Genomic DNA, 23,826 nt, shown 5'->3' with positions numbered 1-23,826 from the left:
TTTTTTATAATATGCATGGTAGGTCCTTGAACTTGTCTTAGGGTGCCACTTAAATTCATAAACTCTCAAATCGTATTTCTCGCACCTTAATGTTGTTTAAGTATATCACTTAGGTCTATAACTCATCGAAACTACGTTTTGGCCGACGTGGCTTAGACAGCGTGACGCAAGTGCACGTGAACCGCACGTTTTCTTATTAAAGAAATAGACCTTTCCTTCTCTCTCACGGCACGAACCGGACGTCGCCGTAGGCGGCGCACGCCTCCATGTACCCGAGCTTCCGCGAGGGCGCGGCCTCGCACCCCTCCAGGGCGCGCCCGCCTCGTGTAGGAAGTGCACGTCCTCGGCACTGGCCGTCGACGAACACGCACGGGAGCGCGACGCCTACGAAGCTGGGCCCGAGGAGCTCCGCGAGCTCGGCCTTGAAGACGGCGTGCATGGAGACGTCGCGCTCGTCTAGGCGCACGGCGCAGCAGTCCATGAACGTCTTGCGCACGCCGCGGAGGCTCGTGAAGTACACCACAGCCTTCCGCTCGCCTCCCGGTGGCCACAGGGGCGACACCAAGGCGACGGGCATGTCCATGTCGGCCTGCATCCACTGCGGCAGCGGCGGCGCCTCCAAGGCGAACTCCTGCGGCGACTCATCGAGTGGCAGACTCTTGTACGTGGCGCGCGGCGTCGGCACATCGTCCTCGAGCCCCGCCATGAGCTCCCACGCGTTGATCACCTTGGGCTCGTTGGGCGGCGTCAGCGTCGGCGTGCGAAGCTTCAGGGGCATGGCCATTGTCGCCCTTCATCTCCTCCACCGACAGCGTCGCGTGCCTGCACGAGCCGGAGTGACGGGCGCTGTCGGCGAGGCCGAGGGTGCCGAGCATCGACATGGCCCACAGCCACAGACGCTGACGGTCGACGGAGGGCAGCGAGAAGCTCCACCCCGCGTGGGCGTCGGCACCGACCCACACCATGTCGCGCCGCGCTTCGGTGGATGTCGCGCACCCCATCGCCGGATCACGTCGCGACGACGCGGGCTTGAGGAAGTTGACGTACGGTGCCCGCTCAGCGCGGGGCAGCGACATGCGCGCCTCCCGCTGCTTGCGGTCGTGGCCCTCACTAGCCACGCCCTCACTGGCTGTGTTCGAGCTCGGCACCCCTAGCAGCTGCACGGCCGGGCGAGCTCGGCCCTAGCAACACTATATGGTTAGGATCAATCGACTGGTTCAAGGAATCGAGCTAACTCCCACCGTAGAGGCTTACCCCCAAGGATGCTTTGTTTCGGCGGCGAGATGACCGGCGGCTCGGAAACTCCAAAATTGGCCGAGGACAGTGAACGGCTGAGGCTTGACGTGGTTTGGATGGCTAGGCAACTTTCATGGATACTCTCTGGGGCGAGGAATTGGACCGGGAGGCTGGGGGCAGCGCGAATTTGAAAGGCGAAGAGGTGCGGTTTTTCTAAGCTACACCCGTGGAGACGGCGTCGACTACTCCGGCTCGGTTAAGGCCAATAATGGCCGGAGCAGGGCGTCCACTTGCGAGCAGGCGAGCCAGGCATTGATGGGTCGTCGCGACTCGGTTGGACGAAGGGCGCTGCCTCGGGCGGGTGTGAACGCACGCGTGGCGTAGCTCGGCAAAGTCGCGGCGGACGGCAGGGCAGCAACGTGGCAGCGAGCCAGCGACACAGCGACAGCGCGCAGCGAGACAGGCACAGCAGCAGTGCGAGCACGCTCCATAATGGCGCTTGGACGCTCGCCGAGCCATCCACCGTCTTTGAAATGTACAGGAGAAAAGTACAGGGCGTGAGTTGTCGTCCGCTCGCCGAGCCGTACGCCGTCTTCGAAGCCGTCTCCGGCCGCGAGAAGCCCCGTGGTGAGCTCGCTTTCATCTCCTCTTTCATCCCGTGATTTTACCAAGACGAATCATGGCCTGTAGGCCCTTCTCTGTGTTCGCCGACGAGGTTTCGCCTCCGGCAATGGCCGCCGCCATACCGGCCAGTTGAAAACCAGGCTCACGCCCTAAACCAGGCTCACGTGCGCTTGGACACAGTCAGCGCCACGCTGTCCACGGCACGTCGACCAAAACGTTGTTCCGATGAGTTATGGACCTAAGTGGCATACTTAAACAATATTAAGGTGCTAGAAGTACGATTTAAAAGTTTGTGGACCTAAGTGGCACCCCAAAACAAGCTCAAGGACCTACCATGCATATTACTCTTTTTTTTTCCGTACCTGACGTGCCTCCAACGCGGCGGCTCCGCGAGTCCATGTCCATATGCGATTTCTTTCTCGGGGGACGGGCCGAAAGAGCGGTCTTGCCAACCAGCGAACGTGCACGGAATTAGAAACAAACAAATAGTAATATGACTAGCCTCGTGAACTTTTTTTTTTGGAAACATTCATTTCCATACACTTCTGTTTATATATTAGTACATGATAATTTTTGTATATAATATTTTGCAGGGTAAAATTTATCATCCAAACTTCTTATTGTAAGTTTTTCTCGGTACATTATTTAACACAGTTTAATAGTTTATAGATAAATTTATCCTAACAACTTTTTCGGCGTGACCTTTTTTTAATGGAAAGAGAGAGCTTAGAGCATCTCCGAGAGTTTCTTATTTTTTTTCCTCCTAAAAACATGTAGTTTTCAAATTTCTAAATAGGTATTGGGAGGAAAAAAGAAGGATATCGGTGCAGAAAGTAACCAACACGTAAATATTTGTAGTTTTGTCGTACGTTGTGATCGGATGTGGCCTAGCACTCAATGACACAGGGTTTATACTGGTTCAGGCAACGTGCCCTACGTCCAGTTTGAGTGGATCGGTGACTTTATTCCTGAGCCCATGTGCTCGAAGTTTGCAGTGGGGTTACAAACGAGAAGGAGAAAGATGAGGGGTACAAGAGGTCCGGTCGGACTCTGGTCAGAGGGGCCGAGAGTGACGAGAGCTCCCCTATGTGCTAAGTGTTCGAGCGTGTGCTTGTGGTTTGAACCTGATGGTTCTGTTGTTGTGTACTAGTGAACTGATCGATCTATCTCTTTGAGAGAGAGCGCATCCCCTTTTATAGACGAAGGGGGTTGCCTTACAAGTGAGAGGGAGAGAGTGTACGTATGCTGAGTCTTGTTGCCCACACTATCGGGTACAGGATGATTGTAGGCGTCCATAACACTGTTAATGTCAGATACATGTAGGAGGTCGCGTCGTCTTCTTCAGGTATGGCAGACGTCGATGTCTGCCATACTGTTGATACCCAGATGCATGCAAGGGGTTTTATCATGTTCACCTAATACGGTAAATGTCGGCGCCCACAACACTGTTGATGCCTCAGAGGCACGTGGGAGGAGCCTTACCATGTTTGTCTAGTATGGGAGTTGATGGCGTCCACAACACTGTAGGGGAAATATCGACACCTACAACACTGCTTGGGTTGTGTCATACCAGGAAGGTCGCAGGGTACTGTCCCGCAGGTGTACATGGTACGATCCTTGGTATTGCGGTTGACTTGAGTACCCTGCCTTACTTTCTCCATCCATTTCCTAGTCCGTACAGAGTGGGCGTCCCCGGTCGGTTGTCCCAGTCGGCTCTGATTGCGCCAGTCAGAGAGGAGCTATAAGCAGAGATTCGGCGCATTCCTAGTCAGAGAAGCGGGTTAGAGTCAGAAGTGGTGTTTTGGCTAGGCCTTCCGGTCGGAGAGGCCATCCGGAGGTGGGTTGGGGTTGGATCGAGGCCTTCCGGTCGAAGAGGCGGGCCAGAGTCGGAAGCGGGCGTTGTTCCTCCTCGGCCAGGCCTTCCGGTCGGAGACCTAGATCGCCCTTCGGGTCTATCTTTTAGGTATTTGGGTCGGCCCATGAGTTACGTGTCGCTTGCAATATCGTCTGCTAGGCCGAGCCTTTGTTGGAAAGTCGATCCATGAGGGACCCTGGGTTTATGAACCCGACAGGAGCACCCGAGCCCCCGGGCGATTCGGGTAGAATCATCCAAGGGATTTTTGTCTTGACGGCGGGTGCGTGCGAGCGCACCCGCGGGTATAGCCCTCGAGCCCCTGGGCGATACGGGCAGAATCGTCTGGGGGTTTTTTTCGTGTTGCCAGCAGGGGAAGTTTCATTTCGTACGTGCTGGTGTAGCCCCCGGACGATTTGGGTAGGATCGCCTAGGGGTTTTTTGTTAGTGGACGTGTTTGCGTGCATTTTAGTCAAGACAGAGTCGTCAACCTAGGTGTCGTGCGCAGCCGTGGCGGGTTTTTAGGGATCAGGCGAGACGGAGCTCGCGGATCCTGACATCGGGTGCAGCCGAGGGATCGGGCAAGGCGGATTTGTGGACCCGTCGTGTGCAGCTGAGGCAGTTGTTTCTAGTGATCGGGTGAGATGGAGCTTGCAGATCTTAGCATCGGGCGTAGCCGAGGGATCGGTCGAGGCGGACTCATGGACCCATCATGCACAGCCGAGGCAGTTGTTTTAGGGATCGAGCAAGATAGAGCTCACGGATCCTGGTGTCGGGCATAGCCGAGAGATTAGTCAAGGCGAACTCATGGATCCAGGCATCGGGCACGCCTAGATGGACTCGTGGATCTATGCGTCGTGCACGTCAAGGGATTTTGGGCGAGTCGGAGTCATGGATCCAGGCGCAGCCGAGGCGTTTTTGGGTGTCTTGAGCCCCTGAGCCCCGTTGGGCTTGGTAGGGGTCAGTTTGAGTTTTGTGCATTACCCTGTCCTTGGTTTCTCACAACTGGAGGGGCTGAGCTAACGTTGCTTGCCTCGATGGCTCGGGCTCAAGTGACGCGCACGGTGAGCTCGCTAACGGGTATGATCAAGTGAAGTTCGGGTCCATCATTCGTGACGGGGTCAGCATAGCCCTCATGTGGCACTCCACTGCTCCTTAACCTGCAACTTGGCAGAGGCCTGGGTCATTCCACAGACCGACCCGGGTGGCCCGCTGACCTCCACTCGATAGAGATTCTGTGGGTTTGGTGAGGTTTAGGATCGAACGAGAAGGTTGAGATGACCCTGTCTGCTTTGGGGCAGACTTGGCGAGGGCCGCTCGGGGCTCATCCACGTTTTCTCCCCTGGCTCTATTTGACGTGAGGCGGCCTCAAGCCCTTCGTGGGCCGGTCTTCGAATCCTGGTCAGTCGTTGCTCATGTTGAATGAGGCAACTGCCACTTTGTGATACAACACGGAGCGTTGTGATGCATTTGACTGCATATGCAATGCTTTAGCCCCTGAGCCCCCATGCAATTTAGGCAAAATCATCTTGGGGCGTGGGTGTATGGAATGAATGAATGCGTGTATGGATGTATGAATGATTATAAAGAAAGAGTGGGGTCGGTAATGTTACCATGATGACTCGAGTGACGGGGTTTGAGGAGCTCCAATCGGTAATGTCCGACCGGGATCCACGCTCGTCGTTTGTGACAGAGTCATCATGGACCACATGGAGTGTCCCGTTGCTCCTTACCTATCTCTCAATGTTCGCCTAAGCCATTCGATTAGACTCAGGAAGCCCGTTGGTCTCTCCTAGCGAAGATCCCATTGTTTGGGTCTTTCCAAATCCCACCTAGGAAGGCGGTGGGCCACCCACGCACAGTGGCGCCTTGTTTCTCGTGCCCGGCATGTGGTAGTGGTGGGCCATACCTAGGCCATGTCCTGTTTGACCAAGCGTCGTTTCGTCAGGCAGGGTGCATCCCATCAATCAGGGTGCATCCCATCGTATCCCATCCGCATTGAATGGGGGAAGGGAGAGGGTTTTTCAACCCCGTTGTTTCGCCTTTCCCCGATCACCGCGCCTTTCACAACTATTTTGCCCCTTTCTTTAGGTAGGAGAAGGGAGAGGGCTTTCGCCCCATTCCTTCACCTATTCCTCATCTGCCGTCTCCTCTCTTTCTTCCTTCTCGCCAAGAGCGTATGAGTGCCACAGCGGTTCCTAGGAGAGAAAAAGGGGAGAGCGAGGAAGAGGAGAAAACTCACAAATTCATTCGCAAACCTGGAGTGAAATGTCGGGTTGGAGGTCATCTGTTGTGAGGGAGTCAGTGCTGGAGGCCTTCGTCGAGAAGGGGTTTCTACTGCTGAAGGAGGTGGCGCACTAGAGGGCTCCCAGGAGGGAGGATTTCCCGCAACCTCAGGCCGGCGAGGTTGTTTCCTTCCTCGCCTTCCATGAGCGTGGGTTAGGATACCCCGTGCACTGGTTCCTACGCGGGCTCCTCAATGAGTGGCGCCTAGAGCTGTAGCACCTCAATCTGACTAGGGTGCTACATATCGCCGGATTCATCACCGTGTGCGAGGCCTTCCTTGGGATGGAGCCGCACGTGGACTTTTTCCGGCGAATGTCCTCTAGGCGAGCTTTATTGGAGGGGAAGTCGCTCATGATCGCACTGATGGGGGGTTTTGCGCTGCAGAAGAAACCGAGTGCGGAGGGCTCGTACCCCATGTATATCCCCTACGACTCCAACCGGGGGTGGCATAGGGAAAGGTTCTACATCAGGAACCCGGTGGAGGCGCCGTTCCCTCCTTTCACCGGTAGGAGGAGGGGGAAGCTAGAGAGCTGGTCGTGGGGCCCCGCTAGTCGATAGAAGAAGAAGGTGGAGATTATCGAGGTGGAGCTCTAGAAGCTCATGCAGCGTGGCCTTGATGGGGTGCGGGTGTTCCACACCCTCTTCCGCTGTCAGGTCGCTCCGCTAGCCAAGAGGACGCGATCGATGTGGAAGTACAACGGCCTGATGGACCCTGACCGCGTGTCACCGGAGGAGCTATCGAACGATGAGCTCGGGAGTCGCCTCGACTGGGTGCTGTAGCTGAGGCCTAAAGAGAACCTCGATGGAAAGCCCAGACCTCTCAACTCCTCAGTGGTGTCCAAACTAGTTTGCTCCCCTCTCTTTACTCCATGTTCTTTTTCCCTTTGTTTTCTTGTTTTTTGATTGAGTCACCTGTTTCATAGGGACTTAGAGTTTACAAGTCCTAGTCGCACCTTTCGAAGGGGCCAGAGGGCACGGCCTGGTAGGCCGCCCAGAAGGAGGCGGCGGATGCCAAGAAGAAGAAGAAAACCGAGGAGGCTCGATGTAAGCATGAGAAGGAGAAGGAGATAACCCGACATGTGCGGGCTGGGGAAAATAGGAGCAACGTCGAGTCAGAGCTCGAGTCGGAGGACCCCACAGAGGTGGGCGATGATATGATCTTCTCCGAGGAGGAGGAAAGCCGGGAGGTCATTGTGACCTCGGTGGAGCATTGCAATCCTGCGGTCGCACACGCTGGCGGCGAGCAGGAGGTAGAGAGGCACGGTAATGTTCCTACGCCGAGGAAGCATGCTGCCAGCGCGGATGCCATCGGTGAATGGGAGGCAAAGCAGACACGGTCATCACGCCCTTCTGACGTGTCGCCGGCCACATCCCCGTCTATTGTGGGCGCGACAGGATAGGCTAGGCAGTCAGAGGAGCGGTCTTGCGCCCATGCGTTGTCGGGGCTGGCGCCAGCGCGCGACTCACAGCAGGAGGATGTCCTGCAAGCTACTCCAGTCGGTGTGCCCCAAGCCGAAGATCGTGGTGATTTGTGGGCTGGGCAGGAGCCGGTTGGGTGGACTCCGCCCCCAATTGAAGTGAGGGGGCGTGGGTCACGGCTCGGGAGCGGTCCTCACCCTACTAGCTCGTTGACGTCGGGTTGGGGTTTTAGAGTCGTACCCCATCTCGGTTTGCCTTTCTTTTTTCGATCTTGTTGTTGAGTTTTTTGGAGTGTGACTGACCTATACTTTTTTTACAGTGGCCAGATGTTAACGGGGCTGAGCATCGCCCCAACTCCCATACGGGAGGATTGGAGGCCCACCTTGCAGTGCGCCGTGGCGAGCGGCGGGGAGAGCAGGGTGGTGGCGGCGAGTCCTTCCCTTCCAGGGGTGGTGCCCCCCGGGTCGGTCGCTCGTATGACGGTAGCAGTGGCGACCCCAGTGGTGATGGCGGAGGCCACGTCAGAGGTGTCCCTTGTGGCCCCTCCTCCACTGGCTACGACAGAAGAGGAGAGAGAGATCGAGCTCCCTGCCTTGTCGGGCGGAGGGCTACGTGGCTCACCTTCTCGGTCGGGGCTAGAGGTGTCAGGGGAAGATGCGGCTAGGACAGAGCCAAAACACCTGTCGGTGGCCCATGAAACCGAGGTGGTGGAGATCCCCTTCGATGATGAAGTAGGTGACGTAGTGGAGCTATCGGCGCCGTCGTAGGAGCTAACGGTGGTCCAGTCAAAGGGTGGACCCTCTAGCGGGCTGGAGGATACTGACCTAGTGTGGCCCTATCCTGAGGACCCAACAAAGGTTTGGTTCATCCTTTGGGATTCATAGGAGTGTCGGCTCTGGGACATTCTTGGGGGGAGAGGACTCGCCATGGAGTCCAATCTCGCTCAGCTATTGGTGAAGCTTGAGGAGGCCCAAGAGCGGGTTGAGTCTGTCCAATGGTTGGTCAAGGTCGACCTACGCCACGCCATGGCGGTGAGTTTCCCACACTTGTTCCTGACCCCTTGGTCTTTCGTCGGTTGCCTCAGCATGCTTGCTTCTCTTTTTTGTAGGGTCTGTAGGAGATGTCATGCCGCAAGCCCCATTTCCTCTGGATGGAGCATGCCCGGATGGCCAAGTTTGAGCGCCAACTGGAGTCTGCCCACCGTGAGTCCTAGGACCGGGCGGTGGAGGCGACCGAGGCACTGACGATAGAAGTGCTCGTAGTGGAACGGGCGACTGCCACCAAGCGGGGCCTTGAGGCAGCGAAGGCCCGCTAGGCGGAGACCGAGGTGGCGCTGTAGAAGTCCCTGGCGGACACCGAGGTGGCACTCCAAAGAGCCCTAGAGACCCTAGATACAGAGCGAAAGGCCCTAGAGTCGAAGCAAAAGGCTCGGTCGGAGGCTGACCAGGAAGTGCTCGTGCTTTGGGGCTAGGTGATGGGGATGGAGGAGATGAACGCCCGACTGCACGAGTAGGTGACTCGATAAGAGGAGAGACTCTCCATCCTCAAGAACACTCGCTTCGGTACGTACCTTTTCTGTTTTTCGGCATGTTGGTTTCTTCCTTTAGCTTGATACTAAGCTTGTCGTCCTTTTTCCAGAGCTGGGTGGAAAGGTGGAGTCATTGGGGCAGGACCTAGAGACGGCCAAAGCGATGATTGGCCGAAATGCGGAGGTGCTGACCAAGTCCCTTGAAGAGCGACGTGCTCTCGAGGGGAAACTTGACCAGATACGCAATGTTGCCCAGCTCGTCGTCTCTGAGGTCTTTAGGTCAGCACCAAGTACCAGCGCGCTCGCTATCTGACTAGCAGAGGTTCTGGATGAGGTCCGGGCCCTCATCACCAACAGGTTGTTCTACGGAGCATCGGGGTGTTGACTTCGGTGATGACGTACCACCCAGACCTGGACTTCACCACCATCTGTAGTGGGTATGCTGACGGCTATAGCATGGAGGACATCTAGTCGCTCGGGGAGAGCTTGCTGCCACACGCAAAGTTGTTGGCCGAGCAAGTCTCCGCGCAGTGGGTGATGGATGCTCGCTAAGTGGACATGGCCAAAAGCGTGCGTCTAGAGGACGTTGCCTAGCCTACAGATGGCGTGGAGCCTAGGTCAAAAGTGGACATCGACCCACCTCCAACCGAGCCAAATGTTGCCCAGTCAGAGGATGAGCAGCTCCTTCCCACGCCGGTCGAGCCGGTTGTCGATGCCGTCGTGGAGCCATAGTAGAAGTTTTAGAGTAGAAATACTTTAGCAAATGTAGAAGATAATGTCATGGGGGAGCCCCCTGTGTAAAGTGTTTTTGTGTATTCATGAATACAGTAACTTTGTTTTTGTGATGGAACTATTTCGTTTTGGGAAGCTTGTCCCATCCGTTCCTTATTTTTACATTAGCATAACTTTGTTTTTTATTCTCTTCTTTTTCGCACATGCCCGTTCGCACTGTAGGCTGCAACCTTAAGAGCCTAGGCGTGGCCCGCGAGGCTCAGCCGCTTGTAACCGTAGGTAGAGGCGGGGTGCGATCAGTCGGAATATTTAAAGCAAAGTTACGTAAGGTAATTAAAGGAATAGACTACCCTTTCGTTCGGGGAAAATGTATTTTATCATATGATAGTAAAAAGAGGGGTGGCATTGCACCCCCGTAGAGCCCCCGAGTGACCTGGACCGAAAGTGTTTAGGTCAGGGCGCTCTATAGGAGCAAACGTTAAGTAAAAAATGATAAGACTAAATTTTAGGGGAAGAAACGACGTAGCTGTTCGCTGTTCCAAGTGTTGGTGAGAACATTGTTGTTGTCGTCCTTCAGTCGATAGGCATCCGGTCAAATCACCTCGGTCGTCGTATAGGGACCTTCAGTCATCCGGATCCTTGCCCGCTACACCCCCTTTCTTGGCCACTGCTTCTTTGTCTTTTTCTTCTTTTGGCCCGCCGGCCTATCGCAGAAGGCGCTTGAGGAGCTCGCAGTCCTTGTAGAGGTGTTTAATGGGTTAGGCGTAGTTGGTGCATGGGCTCTCCATGAGCTCATTGAAGTGGTCTGGAAGGCCCTACTGGGGTTGCTTGTCCGTGTGATCAGCCATGGCGACCAACGCGGAGTTGGTCGGTCGACGATGATTTTTTTTGTTCTTTTTGCCCCTCTGCGTGAAGGGGCCCTTGTGCTGATCCTCATGCTTGGCCTTGCCTTTGCCTCATCCTCCGTTGAAGCATTGTGGGAGTGGCGCTCTCTAGATGCGTCGGGCAAAGGCCCGTGGTCCCGGGCCATCCGATGACTACGGTGTGTTTTGCCTGCCATCATAATCGCTTGATGGACACCATCATCATGCCAGGACCAACGCCGATTGCTGATGACGCTGTGAGCGTCTTGGTTCGGCCTGAGCCGCTCACATATAGGCGGTAGGTGCGGAGCGGGCGCCAGGTCAAGCCGAGGAGAAGATGTGGCCTCCTGTGCCGCGTTCGGCGGCTATAGCGGTGAGCAGGTGGAGCGATTCATCTGGTGCGTCCCTACTCCCCTGGTGGGGAGAGAGGCCGTGAGTCAGTGTCGTGATGCGGAGCTCTAGGCCTATTGAACGGCGGTGGTTTCCACCAGTGCCCGGAGGTTCCGGTGGATCGCCTATTCCTTTGGGTCATTCGGCTCAGGAAGGCCGCGCAGAAGCATTGCCGCAGCGGCGATGTTCTGGTCAGCCCAAGCGAACTATGGGGGATCATCCCCCCCGCATCCATGATGTTGCGCTGGACCTAGCAGGAGCGACCCCGGGCGCCGCTTGCCGGTTTATGCGCACGGGGCACAGTGTGGTGCACCGAGCACGCCGGCGCAGGTGGTAGCTGGTTTCTTCTGCCATTGTCATAGCTCCACGCCGTGCTCTCATGTGAGCGTAAGGGTCCCCACACTAGGGTCCATAGGGGTGTGAGTCTGCAAGGACTCTACTACCACCGGCAGCTGTTTTGGAGTGTCCGTCATAGTGCACTCCCGGGACAGATGGTGGCTAGGTGCCACGTTTCCGATGCTGGAGCTGTCACTCTCAACATCATCATCCATGAGGTCGAGGAAACAGGTGGGAGCATAGCTCGCCATCCCTACAAATTCGTACATGAGAGGGGGAGGCGCCAGCATCCTTCGGAGCCCCTAGGCATACACATCCTTGGGGGACGTGAGGCCATAGGAGAACCAGTCGCAAGGCGGTCATGGTAGGGACAATGGGGTCCCTCTGGATAATCAGCGGAAGATAGCAAGTAGTGAGTAAATAATAGTATGTACATTACTCACAGCGGGGTTTGAGCAGAGCGTTTGCTCGGAATGAAGCGCAGGTGCCTTGTCGTCGAAGTCGTTGGGTGTCCTAGAGCCGATAGAGGGCGCCCCTCCGACGGGCACCGGAATGGTTGCCTCCTCACGGAGGTGTAGTACGTCGAGCCGGTCGGCGGCGAAGTCTAGGCTTTCGAAGAGGAAGGCCTAGGACGGCTCAAGAACTGGTGGAATCCGCATCCCAATAGGTGGGAGTGCGGAAAACTCTAGTGAGCTGAAGCGAGTCATATCGCTTGAGCCCGCCATGGCGAAGGTGGCGGAAAAGTGGGCCATCCGATGACTAAAAAGTGTGAACGTACATCATCCTCCCCACGGACGGCGCCAACTATCAGTGTAGAAAGTGACCAACACGTAAATATTTGTAGTTTTATCGTATGTTGTGATCAAATGTGGTCTAGCACTCAATGACACAAGGTTTATACTGGTTTAGGCAACATGCCCTACGTCCAATTTGAGTCGGTCGGTGACTTTATTCCTGAGCCCAGATGCTCGAAGTTTGCAGTGGGGTTACAAACGAGAAGGAGAAAGATGGGGGGTTCAAGAGGTCCGGTCAGACTCTGGTCAGAGGGGTTGAGAGTGACAGGAGCTCTGCTATGTGCTAAGTGTTCGAGCGTGTGCTTATGGTTTGAACCTAGTGGTTCTGTTGTTGTGTACTAGTGAACTGATCGATCTATCTCTTTAGGAGAGAGCGCATCCCCTTTTATAGACGAAGGAGATGGCCTTACAAGTGAGAGGGAGAGAGTGTATGTATGCTGAGTCTTGTTGCCCACGCTATCGGGTACAGGATGATTGTAGGTGCCCATAACACTGTTAATGGCAGATGCATGTGGGAGATCGTGTCGTCTTCTTCAGGTATGGCAGACGTCGGTGCCTGCCATACTGTTGATACCCAGAGGCATGCAAGAGGTTTTATCATGTTCGCCTAATATGGTAAATACCGGCGCCCACAACACTATTGATGCCTCAGAGGCACGTGGGGGAGCCTTACCGTGTTTGTCTGGTATGGGAGTTGATGGCGCCCACAACACAGTAGGGGAAATGTCGGCGCCTACAACATTGCTTGGGTTCTGTCATGCCAGGAAGGTCGCAGGGTACTGTCCGACAGGTGTATAGGGTATGATCCTTGATATTGCGGTTGACTTGAGTATCTTGCCTTAGTTTCTTCGTCCATTTCCTGGTCCTTACTGAGCGGGCGTCCCCGGTCAGTTGGTCCCAGTCGGCTCTGATTGCGTCAGTCAGAGAGGAGCTGTAAGCAGGGGTTCGGCGCATTCCCGGTCGGAGAAGCGGGTCAGAGTCGGAAGTGGTGTTTTGGCCAGGCCTTCCGGTCGGAGAGGTCGTCTGGAGGCGGGCCGGAGTTGGATCGAGGTCTTCTAGTCGGAGAGGCGGGCCAGAGTCAGAAGCAGGCGCCGTTCCTCCTCGGCCAGGCCTTCCGGTTGGAGACCTGGATCGCCATTCTGGTCTGTCTTTTAGGTATTTGGGCCGGGCCATAAGTTGCGCGTCATTCGCAACATCGTCTGCTGGGCCGAGCCTTTATTGGGAAGCCGATCCATGAGGGACCCCGGGTTTATGAACCCGACAAAGGGCATCTCCAATAGTTTCTAATAAATGACTTCTAAAAAATTGAATTTGAGTTCCACATCAAATTTTCCCGACTTTTTTTGTCGCGGGATTGCAAGGGGTGGGGCGAACCCTTTCTCACGCCGCAACCTCCCTACCGCTGCCGCCGCCACCGGGCCACCCCAGCTAGATTGCTGCCGCCTAGGCAAGCAGAGATGGCACCAAGAAAGCAACAGCTTCACCTTGCGCCAGCAAACAGTGCCATGCAAACAGGGCGTGTAGCCGGCCAAGAGCATTACTTGAATATACACATATACACAGGAGCAAATGGTACTTGAATATAGTTTCGTATCACGCCGGAGCTTCCCGCTGCCCTCCTTCGACCGCCAGCGGCTGCGGCTGAGGACCGTATCTATTCTCGGCAGCGCCCGTCACTCGGGCTCGTGCAGGCACGCGACGTTGTCGGTGGAGTAGATGAAGAGCTACAACAACCACACCGCCGAAAATGAGACATCCAGGCAGCAGCTGCGGGAGGTTGCGGATGCATGTGACATGCCATCGGCAACATTCCGGAGCTTTCCCGCCTTGTCCGTGCCCGCATCATCGCATTCCAAGAGAAGATCAAATGGACGCGAATCAAGGGCCGCGACGCCAAGTTGTCGCCCCTGTGGCCTCCGGGAGGCGAGCGGAAGGCGGTGGTGTACCTCATGACCCTCCGCGACGTGCACAAGAGTGCAAGACGTTCGTGTACTTCACGAGGCTCCGCGGCGGCGGCGGCGGCGGGAAGGAGAGACTCGCAGCAAAAGACATCGCTGGAAAAAGGACGCCACACGGGAAGCCGTATCCGCGCGAGGTCGCGTCCGCTTAAAGTTACGCGGAACGAGAGAAGATTTCCCAAGTGCGTAAATTTTAGGAAGAAATATTAGGAGTTGTTGGAGATGGTTTTTTTTGTAATCTTTCTAAATACCAAAGATTAGGAGAGGATTTAGGGAACTCTTGGAGATGCTCTCATAATTTACTCAGTGTTACGATCATGAGCAACAAGTTGCTCAACACAAACATGTGACGTTTTCAACCTAACTTTTGTTCATAGTATTACAGTAGTTGGTAATTTTGTCATAATAATTCCTCGATATACATGCTCTAGCACAACTTTTACGTTACAAATTCTATGAATAAATTTTTGTTTTTCCATATCTTTTGAAAAAATATACAACATCTTTAGCACAAGTTTTGTATATAACTTGTTTCAAACAGACTTGTCAATAGTACACAAGAGTAAAATGAGTAGATTAATAAAGAAAAAATAATGAAAAAGCCAAGAATAATAGACGGAGTAGTGCTGAGGTCACAATGGCAATTGGCAACCCTTTGCTGTTTTGGGTTTGAGCCTTTATCTGAGGGCGAAACAGGTACAGGTGAACAACCGCAACGGTGTATCCGATTCCGACGGTCCGCTCCAAGGCTCCAAGAGCGCTCCTCTGAAGGACTGAAGCTGAAGCTGAAGCTGATGGTCCAGCTGTGCCCGTGACGTCGTGAGGATTACTTGGCTATGGGCACGTCAGCCAGTGTCTTGCAGTGTAACAGCGAGCTGCTTAAGTGGAATACTGGAGTTTAGGTGAGGTCCGAGCGCCACGCAGACGCAGCGATGACAGGCAGGTAAGCGTGGGCAGATGGCATCGGGGCAAGATTTGAGGAACAGTTGGAAGTGGCCGCGGCTACATTACCTCTAAAAAATAGCACCCCTCCTAGGCTCCTAGGCACTGATGAGGGTGTGAGATGCAGGCGCAAGTAAAACAACAGGAGCAGGACCGCAGTAACAGCAGTCAGCAGAGGCGAGAGGGCCTCCACCAGATTGGGGAATCCGATTCCAGCTGCGCTGGGCTTTCGGAGGGGCCCAACAAAACAAGGCTGGCTGGGTCCCCCAGTCCCCACCCCTTTGGTCTAACACCAAATTCATTCGTTTGGGCCGGAGGCAAAGGAATCAGTAGCCCTGCTCGCTTTTATTGGGCCAGGGCGGCCAGCACGGTAATTGTGCCTCGGCAGGTAATTGTGCTCACCTTCTGCTAAAAAAAAGGTAATTGTGCTCACCTCTTTTTTTTTTCTTCTTCATTTCATTTAGGACAAGGTAATTGTGCTCACTGACCGTAAAAGGATGTCCCGGGAAATGCCTCTGCCACGCCCCCTGCGGCGGGATCCCACGGCACAGCACCTGCGTTAAACACGTCACAGGGCTTAGCCAGCGAAGAAAGACACACTGCAACAACTCTGCATCTGCGAACGCCATGCATGCATGCGCCACCTCTGAACATCCAAATGTGCCGGTACAGGGGGCCGCGCGCGCCCGGCTCCATCCTTGGACTAACATTCAATTCCCGGCGCCGGCCGGTCGATGAGCAGGGCCTGCCTGACTGCCTGCCTGGCGGTAGCTCCCAATAGGCAAAAAGTGAAACAGTGACACGCACGCGCGCGCGCGCGTGACCGCGGTGACCACCCCTCGGTCCGTCGTCGTCGCCCACCATGGCTCGATCCCTCTCTCCTATGTACAGTGCGTGCCGGCCAGGGCCATCGAACGACGGACGCCCGGGCGGACAGGTATGCCCCAGCCGCTTGAATGCCTAATTATTGGGCGCATCACGACCCAATCTCCAGTCGTCGCGGCCGCTGTGCGGATCGCACAGGAGCTCCGCGTACGGCGGCCACATATACGCACCGTCCGGCAGGGTTGCCTGCATCATCTTGCGATGCGTACGTGATCGGTTTGCGTGCGGAGACTTGCCAGTTGCCAGCCCGATCAATCAGCGATCGCTCACGCGGCAAGCCGGCAGCCGCGCGGGCGCGGGCGCGGGCGACGCACGAACGAAGTCGCTGAGCGGCCGAGCGCCACCGACGACGACCTCGATCTCTGCAGCTGGAGGCATGCAGGCGCGAGTGGTGTGGCGCGCGCGCGCGAGGCGGCAGCCTTGCACCAGTGAGGAGATGACGGTTGCTTAACATAATAATGCCCAACTGATAGCCGGCGGCTTTTATATATATTAGTACTCCGTACTTATATATTGTGTCCGCCAATAATCAGCAGCAGGAAAAAAAAAAGGTCCAGCTCGATCAACTGGGAATCTGGGATTCATTCGCTCCTCGACCTGTCTTATTGAAAAATCAGCGACAACACACATATATTGTGTCTTTTTTTCATGTATGGAAGAAAAAAATATGCATTGTCCGGCCGGGAAGTGCGTTGTACTTTTGGGCGCGGCCGGCAGAGTAGTGTTGTGTGTTCGTTGATGGATGCACGTACGTACATACTCCTATGTGTGTAAACAAACATAATCATGGTGCATAGACTGAAGAGGACTACACGACTGACAAACTTACAGTTATGCACTGTGTTGATACGATGCATCGATCTCTGGCTGGCGGCCGTAAGACACGTGCACGTGGCCAATGCTGCTACAACAGAGGCACTCATGCACCGCTCACGCGCATGCATGCATTGCTCCTTATTGACCGCATCATTGTGCACGCATACGTGTACATGCATCAGCGCTGCGCTGCGACACAAAGATACGTATGCAGACGACCGTCCCTGCTGCATACTTGCTGTACACACAGGCCAGTATATATATATATATATATATATATATATTGACGTACGACGGGTGATGGGAAATGGTGTAAGTCCGGTGGGCCAGATTGAAAGCTGGATACGTACGTGCGACGCGGCACACACACCTTGTACTCACTTCCCTACTTATATACATGTACAGTACAGACGCCGTTACCTTACCTGTCAGTCCGGCCGGCACAACTGCAGAGAGCTAGCTCTAGCTAGGGCACGTACAGAGATAGATGCTGAACAGATCGATGCGCTGCGCTGTATATCACATGTACTAATGTACAGGGGACCTGAGTAATACTCCTGCCTTGGAGCAGTGGCTGGTGTTTAGATCAGGGGCAGGTATAAAGAAGGGTTCGTGCATTTTCCTTGGTGCACAGACAAAAATATTAAATATGTACCGTTCACAGAATCCGAACATAGGCGCCCAGCAGGCCCCAGCTCCAGCTGCATGCAAAAGCTGAAAAAGCAAGAGGCCAGCTCTTTGTAACAACATCTTCCGTTGCAACGGCGCCCTGCCCTGCTTTCTGTCACATCACCTTCAAGATGTGGGTCTCCTTTTCTTCTATTCCTCCATCTATCACATTCACATCACCCCTGGCCCGGCTCCAATCTATCCTCCATTTTTTTTATGTCCTCTTCTTGAAGCACATAGAATGTTAACGTTCATAAACTCTCCATGCCATGCCAATAATGGAGAGTGCACACACTCGAGACTCGAGAGGTAGAAGAATCCTCATAACGGGGGAGGCGGGGCATGCAATATAAGTACACCAAGCAACCTGACACAAACCTTAAAAAATAAGGTTCATATCTAAGAACAAAAATTCCAATCTCTCTCATCACACAATGATAATAAGTAGAAAAGAAGAACCAAAGAGGAAAAGAAAGCGAAAAAAAGGAAAACTCTCTCATCTTAATTTCCTTGCTGATCGACCTTGTGGTAATCTTAATTTCTGGTTATTATTAGCTGCTGATCAAATGTATTGTGTGCACATACGCCAATGGATTAACCTCTCTTTCCTTGCTCGAATGAGCTCCCTGCTGACGAGGAATTAGTAGACCAATCTAGCATGTCAAACAAGGGATCCAAGTCCTTGGACATTGCTTTCTCCTGATGGTGGCCACGATCACCACCGCTTGGTTTCGCTTCCATGTACTCTTTGGAGAAGATTAGGCTCATGGGATCTGACTCCAGCTCCGCGAGGTCGGAGAAGAAATCGTCAGAGTGGCCGGCTGCCGGTATCATCGGCTTGTAGCTCTCGATGAAGAACTGGTCCATGAGTTCAATGTTGTGGTCTACTGCTGCTGTATCCATGACTTGCCCCAATGCTTCTGAAGATCCAGCTGCCAGCGTCTCCTCTTTCACAACCGCTGCCGGAGAATTACTAGTAGTTGTAGTAATCGTGCTAATGGTTGTCGTCATGGCCGCCGGATCCTTGGGCTCTTCCTTGACGTTGTTCGATTGCTGTTGCTGTTGCTGTTGCTTCTCGTTCTGTGAGCTCTTGGAACCTGAGCTGCCGCCGCTGTTCTTGCCGTAGTGATTCCGAGTTGACCCGGCCAGGGCGTTGCGCTGAGTCGGCCATGGATGGTTGTGCTCAGAGGTGTAGGTGATGACGAGCATGTTGGGGTCATTCCGACTGCGCTCCACTTGCTTCCGTGCTGAGCATCCTTTTGAGCTGCTGCATCTGTAGTACCCTCTGGATATCGTGCATTTCATGGACAAGAACATTATTAAAGTTAGCAAGCATGCACCTTTTCATCACTTGCTGTGATATATTGCAACCAGCGTATGTAAGGTAAATCGCACTTCATATGCCGATATATACATATATCTTGGTTCAGTTTATATATGCTTTATTTGCTAAATAAAAACCATAGTTTTACATTGTTTCCACTTTAATAATCTTGACATATCACATGTATATAAAAACTGTGCAAAGAGATCCTAAAAATCAATCCAGCTGGGTGTAATGAGCAACCTACACTCGGCATAGAACAGAATTAAAATCTGGAAATATGAACAATTGTATTGATAATGTGTATATGCCTTGGAACATGGATCCTACATTAACCCAGGAATATTTTAGTTACATAACAGTTATCTGTTGCTGATAATGTAACCATATCTGTAATTAGGATGACGCTGTGCATTCCAAAAAAATGCCAAAATGTATCATATATAGAGTGATAAAAAACTAGTAATTATATTGGACACATGAGGAATCACAAGCATCCCCCCATAAGTCTTGCTACCTAGATAGCTAGGTAACCATTAAATTATCTTTCAGCTAATTAATTCAAACTGCATCGATCATGCAGACACAAATTAAGAATCGTGGAGCTGAGAATTCTATAGTTATGGACCATATATAGAGAAGATAGTTTTGTTTACTCTTTGCAATTGGTAAAGCTAGCTGCACCTCCAATTTGTCACCAGCAGATTGTTCAGCTTAATAAGCTTAATAGAGCCACATTAACCATTTCTCTTGAAACATAATCCCAGCTAATTAGTGGATGTGCTAAATTAACACATAGTAGTACCTTGGATAAGGAGAACCCTTGATAGGCTTCTGGCCGTACTTCCTCCAGGCCCAGAGATCAGAAGGAACCACCTCTCCAGTTGGTCTCCCCCCTGCTGCTGTCGGCGCCGGGATGCATACCACCTTCCTTGCTTGGTTCTTCCTGTGCAGCAGATGAATTTTTGGCAAGTGTTAATATTTGATGAACTGCAGTAATCACGTGATAACAGAACTACAAATGCACGCATAAGCTCTTGAGCCAAAGTTATTGAATTTTTTTTAACTAATTGAAGCTTATTATTACTAGGGTTTCGCAAATCAGCCTTGGAGACTCAAAAGCCGGCCTTTCCGGGGCAGAAAACCAGCTAGGTCTAGATGCACATAACCCTATGAGTAGGCATCGTTTGCCGATTCAGAAATATCCCCACCGATCACACCATGTGTTCATGATGACTCTCTTGCCTAAAATTTCGAGCTGTAGGCAACACTTACGACCTTGCCAATTCCTGGCACAGCCCGAGGAATCCTTGGAATCCTCCCTGTCAATTCTTATTTTTTCCATGGATGGATGTGCAGTGCAGACTGCAGAGCACAAAAGGAGAAGGAGCAAAAGGAACAGAAAAAAAAGAGATCGCAGAACCTTCCCTAAAATCATCACGAGCTATAGCTAGCAAACACACACCCTGTATGTATGTATTTATATATGTACATGCAAGATAAGATGATGCAACGAAGCTAGCTAGCAGATGTGTTGGATCCAGGCGGATCTGCCCAACCTGCGCTTGATCCCGCCCGCGGCGCGAGGCGAAGACATCTGCATGCCGACGACGGCGGCGTCGATGGCGCACCCGGCCACCTGCCCGGCCGTGATTCCGAGCTTGACCATGTCGCCGGCTAACGGCGGGTATGGTCGTATCTCCCTCGGCGACGACAACGGCGACGGCAACACCATCCTCGGCGCCAGCACTCCAAGCGCCGGCATCTGCACCCCCCGCGGCAAGAGAGGCTGCTTCCGGCTCATGTCTATCATCTGTCCTCCTCCGCCTCCTCCGCAGCCGCTGCCGCTGCCTCCACCGATAGCCGTGTCGAAGCCGACCTTGGCCATCGCGTCCGGCATGGCGTCCAAGAAGTCGGCGCCTGAGGAGTAGTCGGTACTGAACGGGTCCACGAGGCCGGAGAAAGGGTCAGCGCCGACGAAGACGTCGGCGCCTGGTGCCCCCGGCGGAGCAGGCCTGCTTCCGATGTCGTCGACGAGGGAAGCGGCGGGAAGAGCATCGGGTCTCCCTGGAGCTGCCACTCATCCGCGGCGGCCGTGGACGGCATCTCGGACGGCGTTGCCAGGGATGGCTCCGCCGGACCTGCACGATGTCGGTAAGGTCGCCGCCGCCGGCCTGGTCGCCCTCCATCCTCGGAAGGAAGTAGTCGCACATGGCTGTGACCGAGGGGCAGCTAGAGGTAGCTAGAGGGCGCCCTTTGCCGATCCCTCGCTCCCGCTAGTCGCTGCCTGCCTCGCTCTATAGTGGATGCGCGCAAGCGCGCGGCTGATGCCAACCGCTAGCTCAATAATTCTCTGGTCTCGCTCCTTTGCAATCAACTGGAACCAAGCTAATAAGGCTAGCTAGCCAAGAAGAGCCAGTGTGATGCACAGGAAGCAGCAGCTTGGGTGCATGCATGTGTTGGCACGAAGGAGAACGAAGAAGGCTTGCTAGGGTAGCAGGACAGCGATCTCTTGAAGTTGCAAGTTGTCTCGATCTGCTTGGAGGTAAGCTAGTAGCAAGCAATCCAGCAAGCTTGTTTTGCTTTTGTGGGGGCAGAAAAGGAGGTAGGGTGGAGGGGAAGCAGGATGTGAGAGATGGGGCTGTGGAAAGTGAGCTATCTTTTCTTTACGCCAAGCAAAGCAATAGGAGAGGAGAGGAGAGGAGAGGAGAGGAGAGGATACACAAGGAGAGGGGAGGAGAGATGGGTAACTTGAGTTGGCTGCCAAGAGAGGACAGTAAAGAAGTATGTGAGGGCAGATGAGACAGAGAGGCATACGAGGGACAGGAGGGCGAGAGTGATGGGTTGTGTGGTTTTTGTATTGTTTTCTTCTGCCGATGTGTGTGTGCATGCATATGCATATGCTCGCCCAGTCGCCCTCCTCCTGCGGCGGACGATTGACCGACGGACGGACGGATGGAGGCTGACCTTTTCAAGGGCACAGGCGGGCTGACGAGGTGGGGACCAAATTTTTTACATTTTAGCTTTTTTTTTAAAAAAAAGTTTCTCACAGATAGATTTCTGAAGGAAAGATTTCAAAAAATAGACTCTTAGCTCGACGTCATTGATGTCGGCGTCGAGCTAACACGTCTCGGTAGGTGACATGGCAGGGAGCTCGACGCCAGTCACTCTGGCGTCGAGCTCGGCGCTAGAGTGGGTGGCGCCGAGCTCCCTGCCATTTAACCCCCGTCCAACCTTCCTGACTGAGCGTTCTTCCTCTTCTTTCTCCTCTCTTTCGAGTTTTTTCTCTCCCCACTTCACCCTACCTCATGAATCGGCATATTGGACCTTAGAAACTTTGGTTTGATCCGTAGATCTTCGAGAGCAAGGTATCCTCGCTCCCCTCCTAGTTTTTTTCGCATCGATTCGGTATATATTAGTCGGATTTTTGAACGTAATAATCGTCATCACTTAGGGTTTCATTCTATCCCTTAATATATGTATTATACAACCGTACGATGATGTCAAGGCATGAAAAAACTAGCAAATCTAGGCGCATATAGTTATGTTATGGGTTCATTGTTGTGCATCAAATGAGAAACCCTAGGTTTAGGATTTAATGTTAACTGCTTTCGGTTCTTAGTACCATACTTTTACAAATAAACCTAGGGTTTCCCATTTGATGCACAACAATAAATCCATAACATAACTACACGCGCATAGGTTTACTAGCTTTTTCACGCCTTGGCATCATCCTACGGTTGTATAATATATATATTGAGGGATAGAATGAAACCCTAAGTGATGACGATTATTACGTTCAAAAATCCGACTAATATATACCGAATCGATGCGAAAAAACTAGGAGGGGAGCGATGATACCTTGCTCTCGAAGATCTACGGATCAAACCAAAGTTTCCAAGATCCAATATGCCGATTCGTGAGGTAGGGTGAAGTGGGGAGAGAGAAACCCCGAGAGGGAGGAGAAAGAAGAGGAAGAACGCTCGGGTAGGAAGGTTGGGCCGGGATTAAATGGCAGGGAGCTCGGCGCCAGCCACTCTGGCGCCGAGCTCGGCGCCAAGATCTACGGCGCCGAGCTCGGCGCCGAGCTCCCTGCCATGTCACCTACCGAGCCCAGGAGCTCGGCGCCAGGGACGCTAGCGCCGAGACGTGTTAGCTCGGCGTCAGCATCAATGGCACCGAGTTAAGAGTCTATTTTCTGAAATCTTTCCTTTCGGAGTCTATTTGTGAGAAACTTTAAAAAAAATGCTAAAATATAAAAAATTCGGGGCGGGGGAGGCCGCGGCCGGTGTGCGACCTCCATACGCAAGGCGGCATGGCCGCGTCGGGCGCTTGTCTGCCGCTGCCGCCTGGTAAAAAGGGAGTAGTGCCACTGCGTCCGCATGCAGTGCAACCGTTCACACGGTGAAAAAACTGGAACGACCGCCCCCGGCCGGCCCCCGGCCCTCCCTAGCTCAGCTCGTCGGACGCCTGTCGTCTCTCTGTCTCCTCTTCTTCCTTATTAACCCACCGACGGACGGAATATGACCGAGTCCGCTGCACACGCAACATATATACTTGCACCACTTCGTTATTCAGGCTCAGGCTCAGGCAGGCCTGGCGACCCGATCGATTTGATCGTCACGACGCTCTCTCTGGATCGATCTCTGCACACATGCAAGAATTTACATCATATTTACGTTCTGTGCCTGTACTATGTATACCATCAATAGAGCAGTTACTTGCTGCTGTTTTCATGTGTAAATAGTCCATGATTATATGCATGGTTGTGCGTTGTTGTGTCTATATATCAGCATCAGCATCAGGGCCGGGCCGCCGGCCGGGTGAGTTAATTACTGGACGAAAAATGCGTGCCATATGCGGCGGCTACAGTGTGGCGCATAGTCGTGTGTACTTTTTGGTCGTTTCACCACAGGACATATACAAGCGCATGCATGTGTGCCGATCGAGTACTATGATCTGAAATGGCATGGCTTTGTCTTCTATGCACCGAGGCGCCCAGCCGGGTGTGGTACGATATATGCCGAATGATACTGTGAATGCTCGTGAATAATTGTAGCGCCCCAAACCGATCAGCAGCATCAAACATGTGTGGATGTATTTTTAATAATGGAACAAAAGTTGGCTCTTCGCATTGCTAGCTTAGCGCGTTCAGTATATATCTGTGTTTTG

General features: G+C 53.3%; 2 pseudogenes; both read right to left on the bottom strand.

Annotated features, from left to right (window-relative positions):
* Window positions 1-207: 207 nt before the first annotated feature.
* LOC136490829 (uncharacterized protein At5g39865-like) lies at window positions 208-1,138 on the bottom strand (annotated as a pseudogene).
* Window positions 1,139-17,924: 16,786 nt separating this feature from the next.
* Window positions 17,925-20,867, bottom strand: LOC136494893 (probable WRKY transcription factor 14; annotated as a pseudogene).
* Window positions 20,868-23,826: the final 2,959 nt, after the last annotated feature.

The sequence above is a fragment of the Miscanthus floridulus genome, chromosome 11 (assembly GCF_019320115.1).
Source record: "Miscanthus floridulus cultivar M001 chromosome 11, ASM1932011v1, whole genome shotgun sequence".
Taxonomy (NCBI): domain Eukaryota; kingdom Viridiplantae; phylum Streptophyta; class Magnoliopsida; order Poales; family Poaceae; genus Miscanthus; species Miscanthus floridulus.
The sequence above is the reverse complement of the archived record's forward strand: the minus strand, read 5'-3'. Positions and strand labels throughout refer to the sequence as shown.